Below are 15,720 nucleotides of genomic sequence, written 5' to 3'. Positions count from 1 at the left end.
TCCTTTTCTTATGTTCTAAGAGAGGGGTCAGTGGTTGCCTCCTCTTCTTTATCTCTTAACAGAGTTTTCTATGTTCTTAATTTTTTTGTTAGTCTTCTATCCATAAGCCACCTCAGCCGCCCTTTGGAATGTTCGATTTTTTTTTCCTTCCTACCGTGTCTTTCAGGATCTCCGGACCAAGAAGCAGATTGGTGGCAGACATGAGTTGCGGGGTCTCTACTATCTAGATGCGGAATCTGCTACCGCTATTGCTACTTCTCCTGCTGCTCCTCAGGATTCGGATCTCTCTTTTTGGCATTGCAGACTTGACCATCCTAGTATCTCGTCGTTGAGTAAATTTGTGTCTGTTCCTTCTACTTTGTCCTCTTTGTTGTGTGCTGCTTGTGAGTTTGGCAAGCACCATCGTGTGTTTTTTCCTTCTAGTGTCAATAGTCGGAGTAATACTCCTTTTGAGATTATTCATTAGGACATCTGGAGTTTGAGTCCTGTGTCATCCCGTTTTGAGTTTCACTACTTTGTTACCTTCATTGATGATTGTTCTCGGATCACTTGGGTATATCCTCTTCGGAGTCGATCTGATGTCTTTAATGTATTCAAAGAATTCTACATGAAAATAAAGACTCAATTTTCTATATCCGTTAAGACTCTTCGCACGGATAATGCCTTAAAATTTGCAAGCTCTTTGTTTAAAAAATTCTGTGCTTCTAATAGTATTATTCATCAGACATCTTGTGCATATACTTCTCAGCAAAATGGGATTGCTGAACGTGAGAATCGTACCCTCCTGAATATGGCCCACACCTTGATGTTTCAAATGCATGTGCCTAAAAAATATTGGGGGGATTCTTTTCTTACTGCTTGCTATCTTGTTAATCATCTCCCATTTTCTATTCTTGCTTGTTGGACATCCTTCTCTTGTCTTTATCCAAACAAGTCTCTGTTTCCACTTAGTCCTCGGGTGTTTGGCTGTTTGCTTCGTTCACTTGCTCGGCCCTGGAATTGACAAACTATCCCCTCGGTCTGTTAAGTGTGTTTTCTTGGGTTACTCTTATATACAAAAGGGGTATAGATGTTATGATCCAATTGCCCGATATCACTTTGTTTCTGCTAATGTTACTTTCTTTGGGTCTATCTCATTCTTTTCTCTTTTCGAGGCTCCATTGGTACCCTCGTTTGGACCTCCTTTACCTACACCAGCTCCACTACAAGTTGTCCCTTTCTCAAATCCTGGGCAGCCCTCAGAGACACTGCCAACAGCTCCAATTTTGCAGGTTTATCGGTGCCGCCAAAAACCTACAACTCATGTTCAATCCAATCTGCCTTCTCTGGCTCCGAATCCTAAGGTATCTGATCTTGATCTTCCTATTGCTCTACGCAAGCGCAAACATACATGTACCATGCACTCTATTACTAATTATGTCTCCCTAGACCATTTCAGCCCCTCTTTCCAACATTTTGCCTTGTCGATATCCTCAGTGTCTATTCCCAATACTTATTTGGAAGCACTGTCCGATCCTGCTTGAAAAACCGCTATGGATAAAGAGATCAATGCTCTTACCAGCAATGATACTTGGGAGCTTGTGACCCCTCATGTGGGTGTTCAGCCTGTTGCATGCAAATGGGTGTTTACCATCAAACATCTACCGAATGGGTCTATTGACAAATACAAAGCTCACTTAGTTGTCAAAGGATTTACTCAGACTTATAGGATTGATTATTATGAGATCTTTTCTCCTGTGGCTCGAATGAATTGTATTCAGATTGTATTCTCTATTGCTGTTAATCGAGATTGGCCTATTTTTCAAATGAATGTCAAGAATGCATTTCTTTATGGTGATCTTTTTGAGGATGTCTATATGGAGCAACCACCTGGGTATGTTGCTCAGGGGGAGAATCGGCTACGCAAGCTCAAGAAGGCCATCTATGGACTGAAGCAAAGCCCTCGTGCTTCGTTTGACAAGTTCACGAAGATTGTTGCTAGTGTAGGGCTTTGATGCTCACAGCTTGATCACTTGATTTTTGTCCGAAAAAATTCACGAAAAATTGTTGTACTTGTAGTTTATGTGGATGATATCCTCCTCACTGGTGATGATACCGAGGGCATAGCTGAAGTCAAACAATATATTCAATATCATTTTATTATCAAAGATCTTGGCAAGTCAAGTTACTTCTTAGGTCTTGAGATTGCTTACTGTGCTGATGGGGTCAATCTTTCTCAAAGAAAGTACACACTTGACTTGTTAATAGAAACTGGACTTCTTGACTGTAAGCCTGTCCACACTCCCATGGTTACCAGTCATAACAACCCCTCTGAAAATGATAAGGATTTCCCAAATCCAGCTTAGTACCATCGACTGGTTGAAAAATTGATATACCTCACCATTACACAACTAGATATTTTTTTTACAGTTGGACTGGTTAGCCAATATATGCACAAGCCAAAAAAGAGGACATTAGGAGGTAGCCCTCAGAATTCTCCACTATATATAAGGCTCTCCAAGGAAAGGACTACTTTTCAAGAAATCTGGACATTTTGACATCAAGGCCTACTCTGATGCAGATTATGCAGGATCTATGGATGATCGGCGCTTGACCTCTGGCTATGGTACTTATATTGGAAGAAACTTAGTCACGTGGAGAAACAAGAAGCAAAATGTGATGGCTAGATCCAGTGCAAAGGCAGAGTACAGAGCAATGGCCCATACTACTTGTGAAATGATGTGGCTTAAGTTCTTTATGGAGGATTTAGGGGTTGTTTATACAAAGCCTATGGTTATGCATGGTGATAATCAAGCAGCGATTTATATTGCTAGTAATTCAGTCTTTCATAAGCAGACTAAACATATAAAGATGGACTGCCATTTTTTTCGAGAAGCTATTTTGAATGCCAAGATTATGACACCCTTCACGAGTTCAGCAGATCAGCTCGCAGACATCTTCACCAAAGCTCTCAACTCTACAAGATTTTCTACTATATGTTCCAAGCTGGGCTTAGTTGATGTATATGCTCCAACTTAAAGGGGAGTGTTAGAATTAGCCTCACCATATTGAATATATGTCTAAGTACATTGTATCTAGTAATGTGTCCAAGTACATTATATCTAGTAGCCTCAGCATATTTAGTATGTGTCTAAGTATATTGTATCTAGTAATGTATCCCAGTACATTGTATCCAATAGCCTATAAAGGCCCTTTGAGAGGCCGAAAGAAATATGAAAAAAATATATTCTCTTCCTTCAACAAGAAGAATTTGTCAAAAGTTTGACTAACAGATGAAACAGATAATTCTACCTGCAAATTGGCTCGTTAGCTAGGGAATTAGCTGCATGGTTGGTTCTAGTGACGGTCTCTCCAATGTAAATTATCCTTGTTAACCTTTCTAATGAAAAATCTAGAAAGAAGAGAAATAAGCTTTTGGATGGAAATCAACATTGATTAAATGCATTTAAGATTACCTCGGGTGACCAAATGTGGCTTTAGAAAGAGAGTCTATGATACATCTACTATAGACTCATATTCCCACACTGAAAGTACATGGTATGAAGACTGAGACTAAGGATTACCTATTTTTCATGATTTTCCAGCCGAAGATGGATTTTGTAACGAGGAATTCAAGTATTCAGGCCCCTAAACAAAGCAACAAATTTTGGTTACAAACCACTTTTAGACCCAGCATGCTACCCCTAAGGATATAAACGCTTTTGTCAAGCTAGTGCCATTAATGAATCTTCAGTAATAACTATATGAAAACTAAATCCCATGCCAGTACCATTTGATTGTGATCAAGCTGTCCATGGCTCCAAGCTAATCAAAGACATTTAAGTTAGAGATCGTTCAAGTTTTACCATGAACAAGGTTTAGAGGGCTGAAATTGAGTGGAACCAAAAATCTACCATTATCAGGCAAAAGCCCTCGAGCTACCCATGCATTTAGCCAAGGTACTCTGAATTGCGCCAAACTGGCTGATTAGGGGCATACCAAACCAGACTAGTCAGAGACCGACACAGTTCAGGCATTTAATTTGGTTCCCCTCCTCGGCTCAGCTAAATCAATTGAGCACCCTCCCAGCTTATATAAATTAAGAGAGTGCTCCCCCCCCTCCCGCACGCCCCACACCACCCCCTCCCCCTCTTCCTCTTATTCTCTCTCCCTCAGTCAGGTTAACTTTAGGAGCAGTCTTTATCATTCCAGCCTCAAAAAATTATTATCTTTCATTTATTATATAAAAAACTAGAGATAAATCTCCAACTCTACTTTCAACTTAAAAGCAGCTCCCTAGATGAGTTTTATGTAAAAGTAGCTACCTATTCCAAATATAAGTTAAAAGTAACTACCCATTTTTGGCTGAAATTATCCTTATAGTCTTATATCTTTTAAAATACTATAGTATTACATTATCATAGTGTAGTATTCCTTTACAATAAGATAGTATTACATTATATTAGTGTAGTATTCCTTTATAATAATGCAGTGTTACTTTATTGTATTATATTAGTATAGTATTCCTTTACAATAAGACAATATTACATTATATTAGTACATAATACAGTATTGCTTTATTATATTATATTAGTGTGGTATTCCTTTATAATAAGATGGTATTACATTATTATAGCGTAGTATTCTTTTATTGTGGTATTACATTATAACAATGCATTGTTGTTTTATAATAGTATAGTATAACTAATAGTGTAGTATCACTTTTTTAATAGTGTAGCATTGCTTTTGTTATAGTGCAGTATTGTTTTATAATAGTGCAGTATTATTTATAATAGTATGGTGTTGCTTTATAACTACAAGGGCAACTGGATCATTTCACCCCATTTGGATAGTTGCTTTTAAGTTATATTTCAAATGAGGAGGATTTTTTATTTGAAACTTAAGTGGTTAGCTACTTTTAAGTTTAAACTCAATTGAGTATTTCTCATTAGTTTTTCCTTTATTGTACAGCTAATAATCGCAACATATGGATATCTATCTATCTGTCAACATGACTTTGCTTACAAGGTCCTGCTCCAAGGCTTGAATGCATTCTAAACCTCAAGAAGCAAAATGGGATTTTAATTCCAATTTTAGCTCTATAGAAAATGCATATCCTTTCGAGAATACTTGAGGCAGTGAACTGTAGTATAATATCATGCATATAGAATTAATGTCTATACAAGTCCAGATGGGTCAAGGAAGAGTAACTTCCACTGATTGGTTTGACTCCCTGACTCTTTGCATTAAACAATCATCAAGGATGGGTATTATGTTAAAAGTTTTGTGGCTGTTTCCTTATTTCAACTAATGGGAGAGATTTTGAGAGGAGTTGTCCGTATTTTTTTTTTTTAATGAGTAAGGCTTCTCTTGCATTGACATTTTCAGTGTCCCAATCTCTTGTGACATGCAGTGAAAGCTTGTACAAGTTCCCTTTATTTTATGCCCCTACCTACTTGCAGGGTTTGGTCAATTTGTGTTTTAATTTCCTTGTCTCAAAAAAACCCCCCTTAACTATGAAACAAGAAAGGGAATCAGAATCGCATGTACCAAACTCTGCAGGGAAGAACACGGGAAAAACAATGTGACAGAAATCTTGATGCACCACTTTCATTCAGATGCATATAACCTTTCTAGGCTAGCATAACACACTTCAACATTCAATAATTCTAGAGTTAGAAGAAAATCTAGTTTACATATCTAAAGGCATCTAGAAATTAACAGTGCCACAAGCTGTCTTACAGCCATCTCCGGAAGTGGCTTGTACGCAAGTGCCAGCACCCGAGACCCTCGCCTTGTATATTTCTTATATGTCTCCATGTATGTTGGAGGCAAATCAATCAACCTATCCTGAATAGTTTCAGGTGCACCCTGCCATTATAAAATAGCTCATGTTACATGGACTATAGCAAGAATCAACTAAAGACAAACTGAAACCAAGTCATCACCGCATGTTTTTTTTACCAAAATATGATTCTCTCCCTGACTAAAGCAATAAATCACATATAGAGCAACAACATAAAAAGAAGCAAGATATTGAGGGCTTGATAAAAGTTTATTTCATGAGCACCAAGAATTTATATAATTGAACAGTGCGCCAAAGGAAATCCCAGATATTAAGATTACCATAGAGGCATAGACTTTTAATAAGTTATTCTAAGTAATACCCAAAAAATGCATGAGTGGCTATAGCTATCAAATAGCAATAATCATGAGAAATAAAATTATTAAAACAAAGGTGCAGATAATTGCACCAGAGGCAATCAGCATGACAATTAATGGAAAGATCGCAACTTCTACTTGAAATATAACTGCTAACTTTCTATTATCATAAAAACAGTAGCACCAAATAGACGCCAAAGAATCAAAGAATTTAAATTTTGGCACCACCAACCATCACAAATACAAGAAATTGTTCCTGAATGCGAACAACAAGAGCCTTTCTTTTCAAGTGAGATGCAAAATGGTGTCTCTGTACAATCTGCATAACATGACCGCCTGACCTGAATTCAAGTGAAATCAAAAAATCAAAATCATAAGAACAAGATCACAAAGCATAATCCCAATCACAAATGCTCAAGCAAGATGACAAACACATTAAGTTTCACTTGTGCAAAGATGAATAAATCTCAAAGGTCGACATTCAAGTCAAATCAGAAATGGCAGGTTTCAACAAAGATCAAAAACTCCTAATCAAGGTTTTAAATCCCATAGAACGGGGCTATTCCGATTTTTCTATGGAACGAGACACATTGCCGTCCCATCCCGTTCCGATACTGAAGACAAAAAATGTCCCAAGATGTCCCGATCGGAATGCTGGGATGCTAGCGGGACGGCCCTGTCCTAACACATGGGATGGTATCCCGTCCCAGTGTCTCATAGGACGTCGCGCTGGGACCTGAATCCTTGCTCCTAATAGAATTTCAGCTAAATAAAGTAATACAACTAAGGATACAACGCCCTAAATTATCTCTCGTAACATTCTACACATACAACCAAAATGATTATGTTAGGTACATGAATCTAGAGATAGTTTATGATCGAAGACCACAGACTTGAGGAATGGGGTCAATGCAAAGCGGAAGATGAATTCCTTGATGGAATGTCAAGCTCAAATCGTGAAAGCAAAGTGGGTCTGAAGTCTTCTGAGAATAATGCATATACTTTGTAGAAAGTTGACATCAAACAAAATAACAAGTCATGTAAGCAATAATTAGTTATCAAGGTTTTCTGAATCTTACATATAAAGCACTATCTCTATTCTCTACAAATGATGCAGCTTACCTTTTGGGCATTGCCTTCTCATCAGATGTGTATATCCAATCTATTCCTTTAAGTGCAGCCTTTTCAAGAGGATCACCAACCTATATTCCAATGATAAATTCCAGAATATTATGCATTGTTGATTAGATTGTTTATAGCATCATGTATTATCGTAGAGAGTTTGGCTTCTAACAATATCATACCAGTCTATTCTCTACAAACACCAATGCATGGCAGGCTGCTAGAACTTCAACTATTCGTGCAGGCAATTTATTTGTGCCTGATTCTAAATTTGCATTATCAGCCAAACCAACACCTTGAAACTCCTGGAAGGAAAAGCCAGATATCTCCAGGTTAAGAATAACTACAAGAAATATATTGGCATTTGAGTTAATTGGCATACCATGTCATCAGATGTGAGAGTTCCTATCTTATCAAAGCAACATATGTCAACCTGCACCCAGCTAAGTTGGTCAAAGGTGTTGATAACTAAGAAGTTAATAATGTCTGCAAGAGATCACAAAATCTTCGGTCTTCACCTTTGATCAGTGCATTAAATGCTACATAAGAAGTATTAAAATCTTTATTATTTAGTATTTGATATTTTTTATGCTCTTTTTTAGAAATAATTAATTATAAAGACTTAATTGCAAAACAACATGCAACGGTCCTTTAATACATGCAGATGAAACTCGAGTCCAAATTTAAGACTGTCAGATGCATAACACGCGAAGATATATAGATGCGTGACAAGGACCCAATGAATATAAAAAAATAAATTATTTTTGACGTGAGCCACGGCAAGCTCATAAAATTTTTCACGTGGTGCACAAAAACTCGCCACATGATCCAACTTCATAAGCATCCATTGAAAATTAAATGAAGCACTGATTTCTTTGACTTGGGACTTTGCAGGAAAGTTTGTACGCATGGCGTGTGAACCCAGCGAAAAAGAAAAAAAATGGAATGAAGCAACATCAACAAGGCATGATCTTCACATAACGTCCGCATGAATTCAACGCATTCTCTACGGGCATTCACGTGGGCTGATAACGCATGGCTGTGCGTGCATGAGCGAGAGAAAAGAGCGGATGCGGATGGGATGCAGAAAAATATCAGCGCGAGTGGAGCTTCATGCGGAAAGAAGCCTGGGGAATAAAAGCTGGTGTGCGGGTCCGAGATGTGAACACGGCAAGCGGTTCAAACGCAGAAACAGATGCGAGAAGTTGAAATGTGGAAGCAAACGCGATCGGTTGTTGATGACGCGAAACGAACGCAATGTTAAACACGTGATATGAAATCTATAAAGGAAGGCCACAGAAAATGAGAGGGGGGACCGAATATTTTATCCTTCCATCCGACCACCACTGTTCTTCATGCTTAAACCCCATACATGCCACCCTCTCTTCATCTCTTCTTCCATGCCAAGATCTCCATCATCAGCCTCTTCACGCCTTCACATAAATCAGCCGCCCACCATCCTTTCTCCCTCTCCCTTGCTGTCCAAGGCCCTTCCATACCTTCCATCCCACCCTCCACAAAACCTCCACACCAAGATTTAAGTAACCTCCACGCCAAGATTTAAGTTGAAGCAATCCTCAAGCATGTGCGGCTAAAGGGCTGAATTCTGGGAAAGTAGAAGAAGTGTTCTAACATGGGTTGTAATTTTCTTTTCTTCATTCTTTGTAATTTTTTTTATGCAATGAATAATATGTTCTCTTGTTCAATTGTAATGAAATTTTATTTTTTCTATACATGAGATCTTGTTTTTGTGTTAACATGCTTGCTATTCATAAAGATCTAAATAGACTATATTTGTTAGGATGGATTGTGATCGAAAGATACGATCCGTACTCAACTTAATAGTTTATGATCAAGAGAAATCATTGAAAGTCATGTTTTAAATTTTTAGGAATTAAGTATTGAATAACTTATGATTCTATAAGGATGGGTCGTGATTGAAAGATACGATTCATGCTTTAAGGAAATAAGTTATAATCATAATTAAGTTTTTAATTTTTTTAATTTCTTGCACTAAAAAGAATTACCACAATCATGCTATAGATGGATTCGAAAACCCAGAATGCCTTCAGTTGATTCTTAAACCTTCAGTTAATTAATACTTGCTTTCTCTTATTTTAATTTGCTAGAACTGAATTTTTAACTTGCTGAATTTTCTTTAATCTACTTGCTGAAATTTTTGCCTTAAAATTTAATCTAAAATTTTATTTTTAATTAAAATTGGAGTAACTTAGCCTACAATCCCTGAGGAAATCGACACCCGACTCACTACTATTCTAACCAATAGTAGGATAGGTTTAATTTTATCTTTGGTGCTGTAATGACGAGCATCAAAATTAATTAAAGAAAATTACAAAGGATGAAGAAAAGAAAATTACAATCCATGCGAGAAGACTTCTACTTCCCCAGAACTTAGCCCTTTAGCCGCACATGCCTGAGGATTGCTTCAACTTGAATCTTGGCATGGAGGTTCTGTGGAGAAAGGTGGGATGGAAGGCAATGAAGGGCGTTGGACAATAAGGGAGAGGGAGAAAAGATGGTGGGCGGCTAATTTGTATAAAGGCATAGAGAGGCTGATGATGGAGATCTTGGCATGGAAGAAGAGATGAAGAGAGGGTGGCATATATGGGGTTTAAGCATGGAGAGCATGGAGAGCATGGAGAACGATGGTAGCCGGATGGAAGGATAAAATATTCGGTCCTCCTCTCATTCCCTACGGTCTTCCTTTATAAACTTCATATTACGTGTTTAACATTGCGTTCGCTTTGCGTCATCAATAATTCATCATGTTTGCCTCTGCATCCCAACTTCTCACGTCTGTTTTCGCATTTGAACCGTTTACCGCGTTGACGCCTCGAGCCCGCACACCAGCTCCACTAGCGCTAAATGTCCGCAAAGAATGCATTAAATTTGTGCAGATACCATATGAAGACCACATCCTGTTGATGCCGCTTCTCCACTCTTTTCTTTTCCGCTGGGTTCACACGCCATGTGTATAAACCTTCCCGCAAAGTTCAAAGTCAAAGAAACCAGCACTCCATTTAATTCCTAGCAGATTCCCTTTCCATATTTAAATACTCATGAAGTTAGACCATGTGGGAGATTTCTGTACACCACATAAAAAATTTTATGAACATCCTGCCATGGCCCACACCAAAAATAATTTATTTTCTTATATTCATTGGTCCTTGTCATGCATTCATATATCTTCACATGTCGTGCACCTAACAGTTTTAAATTTGGACTCGAACTTCATCTGCACATGTTGAAGGACCGTTGCGTATTGCTTTGCAATTAAGTTTTCATAATTAATTAATCCTGAAAAAAAGCATAAAAAATATCAAATACTAAATAATAAAGATTAAATAATAAAAATTTTAATACTTCTTATGTAACATTTAATGCACTGATCAACCTTCCCAGCAAAGAGTATTCTGAATGGCTCTATGCAAAAAATTCCACGGCATGCCAATGCAATTAAAGATGTGTTGACAGCTATTGATAGCTCCATTGGTAGTTCAGGGGATATCACAGAAGTGATAATTAACGAACAACTCAAGAAAAGCTTGTATTTGCTCCTTGTTGGATTCTCTAATCCCTAACAGCAGAAAATCCATTTATTAGATGTAATGCTAATGAAAGAGCGTAGTTCTAGTGCAAGCAACAACAATGCTGGAAACCAGATATGCAGAAACAACTCCTAATTTTGCATCCATGATACAAGGCTGTTGCATAAATGAATGCTTGTTGTACCTTTTTAAGCACATAGCCTGCAGCAATAATGGCAAAGAAAAGTAGGAAAAGAATGAACAACCCACTCTCCCAGCTATTTGCACTCTCCTAAAACACAAATTACCCAACAAGAATTATTAAACAAGCATGTGGCACTTACCATCCAATGACCAGTACTTGACTACAGATCAGAAGTTACCCTTTCAGTGAAAAATAGAATTTTTCGCATTAATTTGCCTTGACTTGTCTCAAATCCCATCCGCAGTACAACAGCCAAGCATCCCCCATCAGGTGTTTTCAGATTAAATGACTATATGTTACATATTAATTTAGCAAGACAAACATTAAAGTCACAAAAATGTTTGAAAAAATGACATCATTGCACTAACTACACAAATGAACAATGCATGATAGCCACATATGAAGCACCTTATCTAGAGTGTGCTGCAATATTTTTGTTCCACCAAACAGGATATGACTTTTATCTCGTTTAATAGACAATTTATCATCAGAACTGTGACCTGCAATTGAAACCTAAAGAACCAAAGTACAATGTAACAATAAGAAAGAAATGAAGAAACAGAAAATCCTTGTTTAGATGGCCAAAAAAACACTTTATATCCCATAATGGAAAAAAAATGCACTGATCAGATAAAAACAAGAGATGCAAGAACCACCTTCCATTAAGTAAACTCGCCTATAAGAATGGCTTCATTCGCAATGGCACTTCTAGCTAATAACAGCATATCAGCCGGTACAGATTTCTCCTTCCCACTCTGACCAGAGGAGCGACCCATGGAAACAACATCTCCAAGAAAGAGGTCTGTGCCAGAGAGCTTCACCCACCTGAAACCAAAAGCATTCAATATGTGGTAGCCATTGTGAACTATACAAACTCAAATGCACACACATTAGCACATATATATATATAATAAAGACATACTTCCCACCATGATGCACCATCAAAGTCTGGCCATCAACTCTTACACACCTAAGTTCAGTTAGGGTTTTCAACCTACTCTTGGCTATTATAGACTCAAACAGAAATAGCATAAAAAGTGTGAACAAGCTGTAGCACCAATATTCATCCAAACACCAGAGGCTCACACAGAAAACCTAAACATGAAAAGCACATAGTTAGCACAATGGCTATAGTGATCCTCATAATTAATATAACAGAATGCTTGATAAGACTACAAACCTGAAACACAAAAAATGGCTCCATGCAATGCTCTTTCATCAACTTTTGAAATGTGGGTTGTGGATACGCAAACCTAATTGAAGACATTGAACATTACCATACCATTGAATTATTTGTACAATGACTATAGCCGAACCCATTGAGAATAATATGAGATAATTCAAGCCAGAAACCCTTTTGCACTTTGACAAAAGTAACAGGGATAAACATCCAAACAAATTCAAAATTGGGAACATAGAGGAAAACTAATGAACCAAAACAACTGCAATGAGAAGATGCAAATAGGTTTTCTGCTGCAAAAGCCTGTTGGATAAACTAAGAACAGATTCAGAAAGATACACATGGAAGATTTTCCATGTTTGTGCAGATAGAAGTGCAGACATATCATTAATGTCATAAACAATACAAGGAAAAGGTGGTCCATAGAGCATACACTTCATTTAAGAAACTTAGGCACTACTATTAGCTGTTATTTTTTGATAGATTATTAGCAAAAAAGGATCATACAAAACTTTCTATCTAAATGAAGCATGGCAACATGGACAAGGGTACTTAGCAGCAAAAGAAAAAAAAAATGAAAAAATAAAAAACAAAACAAAGAAGAAGAAGAAGAAGAAGCAGGGATCCTAATGCCTTATTCCTTCTTCAGTGATTTTTTTCTTTTTAAAGATCTTCAGTATCCTCAAGGTCACTGCAAATTGCATACAATTGGTACCAGCAAAGTCTCAAACTAATTGGCCCAAAGCTTCAAGTGCCACTATACATAATATTACCATGATCCTTCAAGACCAATATATAACAAATCCCTGTATATCAGTTTTCAAGAATTTCTTGAAAAAGATGGGGGCGGAAGCTAGAAGCTAAGCATGTTTGTCATAGCTGATGCCACAGATAGCAATTTAATTTAGGATTTTTGAGAAGCTAAAAGACAAACTAATGCTGTGCATGATGATAGTTAAGTTTATAGATGAGAAATGGGGTTTTAAGACACTTAAGCCATCTAAGGTGTCTAATTATGTTGGTAATGAATTAATGATCTTGCACATAATGGGGTTACCTAAACCTGAATTTTTTTTTTTTTTTTTTTTTTTTGCATCTAAAGCAGTGTGATGACTCTTTTAAGTGATTAAGTATTTCAACTTAGATATTATTACATGCCAGGTATATAATTTAGGTTATGCAAAGTGATGACAGAGTTATTATGAGCCCTTAAATTATTTAATCACATTACCCAGTTATATTCCCAACTTTATTTTAGTGCTCACTGAAATTTAGCAACGCACAAGAACTATCATTTTTATGTAATACAATAGCAAAGATCTGACGGTAAAAACAGCATTTGATTCATCTAAAATTCTGAAAAATTTTACAGCACCAGCTTGTGGCAAAATTTGATTGGACAGCACTAAGACACTATTAGATCCAGCGAGTGTCAAAGAAAAGGGGCACAAATGCACAAGTATTCCAAAGCAGTGTCATGCGAGAATCATGTACTGAAAAGAGGCTTCTGGAGAGTTCCACAGTTTAATTTTGTCAGAATTCAAACCATCCATTGCCTGGACTTTAGTTATCACCAGGTTGAAGCCACCTAATGTTTGAATCACCTTATCATGTCTCATGGACCAAAATAAGACTTCTAACATACCTGCGCAGCTTGGTACAAGAATGTTATACTTCACGGTTAGAAAAAGTTGCCAAAAATTTTTAAATCAAGCCATCCATGTAATGTACCAAATGAAGATGCACATGGAATGGGTTGGAGTTATTGCCCTGGCAGAAGGCAAACTATACTGTGCTTAATCATTCCTTCCTTCAAGCTGTCGTATGATAAGATATTACAGTATTAATACAAGAAATTAGTTTTATCCAATCACTTTTTAAAAAGAAAAAAGAAGTTACGCTCAGATGAAAGCTGCTTGTTCCTTCACTGGGTTCATCTCATAAAACAAAATGGTCATATCACAATTAAGTCCGGTTGTTTCACTAGCAGACACAAGTAGGTTAGGAAGGCATCAACCCTCAATCCTCAATTCATACAAACTTTTTGCATCAAATGCTTAATTTTCTAATGAGACTCTAGCCACCTAGCAGAGCCTGCTGCTGGTAGGACGAGGACCAGCTATGGCTCTTTTACTTCTTGACCAGATAAGATGTTTAGAGAGGAAGGAAAAAGAGTGATTGCACCACTAAATAATCTTTTAGCAAGATAAGTTTAGGCCATTTTTCAGATGTTCCATTCCTTTCTTAAATTTGGAATACTACACATACAATAAGCGCATGTATTAGTATTCAATAATGAGCTTATCTCATGCCAACAACCTGAAAAAAATTGAAGAAAATTGTAATGGAGATTAATCTAAACCTTTAATTGCATCAGGAGACACAATGTGAGCTACAAGTAGAAAATGATGCTGGCTAATGGAAAAGCATTTAACAGAACCAAGAGAAAAGCAATAGTTATCAAAAATAGTGACTGTTCCTATTTGATATCAGCTAGTTACCTAATTGCCATTTCCCTGGATGAAATATGGAAGGTGGTTGTATTTTGTTGATTAAAAAAAATCATATTTTTCTCCTTGGTGTAGTTCAGCACATTATTCAGGTGATCAAGACTAAAGAATGAAAGAAATAAAATAAACAGCTGATGAATTTTGTTCACAGATGAGTACCAGCATAGAGAAACTTACACATTTCGCCCCCACTTATCAGTGGCAGCAGCTACTTTAGCTTCCGATCCATGGCCAGTATTCCTGAGATAGTAACCATATGATTCTTTTGTAGGGTAAGGGAGCTTGCAAAACATATCATTTTCAGTTGAAAAGATGAAGCATTGCTTTCTAAAATCAAAATATATTTCATCACTACTCCCAGTTGAAGATGCCGACGATCATGCCACCTGCGTAAGTGAGCAAACATTGCTTCAGGTACTGTCAAGAATCTTTCTTATGAATGAAATTAAAAATAACACATCCAATGTCCTGGAAAATGCTCAAAGATTTCACACAGAAAAGATATAAAATTCTTTTTAAATTAAATCTGCAAATATGCTTGCAACTAACTGCATCAATTATAAGATTTTTAAATGAATGAATTTGGTGGACCAAGAAACAGTTCCATAAGATTCAAAAGAGGTAGCATAAAAATTTGCCCAAGGCGAAAATACAAGGCAGCGTATCTAAATTATTTGGTCCTGGAAACCTAGATCCTTCACCAATCATTCAGCATAACAATATAAACATATGAAACTAGCAATATTAAATAATTCATGGATTGGCTCTTCTGTGGCTAAGTGCGTGGAAACCTAAAGAACATGTGAAAAAGCAGTCGGAAACCGGTAATGGACCAGCATAAACAAGATAATTATAAAAAGACTGGATAATATTTTTTTAATATTTACTTAGCTGTTGGCATTGTTGTCAAGATTGTAAGATCCACGATCTTAAGATATGAATCAGTTTGAACTGTATGATCTAGATCTGGGTTCTCATATCCGAATTTTGAATCACGTGATCTTTTCGAATTTT

General features: G+C 36.9%; 1 pseudogene; it reads right to left on the bottom strand.

Moving 5' to 3' along the window:
* Positions 1–15,720, bottom strand: part of LOC105033901 (probable manganese-transporting ATPase PDR2) — a 48,589-nt pseudogene that overhangs the window by 12,773 nt on the left and 20,096 nt on the right.

The sequence above is a fragment of the Elaeis guineensis genome, chromosome 1, assembly GCF_000442705.2.
Source record: "Elaeis guineensis isolate ETL-2024a chromosome 1, EG11, whole genome shotgun sequence".
Classification (NCBI taxonomy): Eukaryota; Viridiplantae; Streptophyta; class Magnoliopsida; order Arecales; family Arecaceae; genus Elaeis; species Elaeis guineensis.
This window is presented reverse-complemented; position numbering and strand designations above follow the sequence as displayed.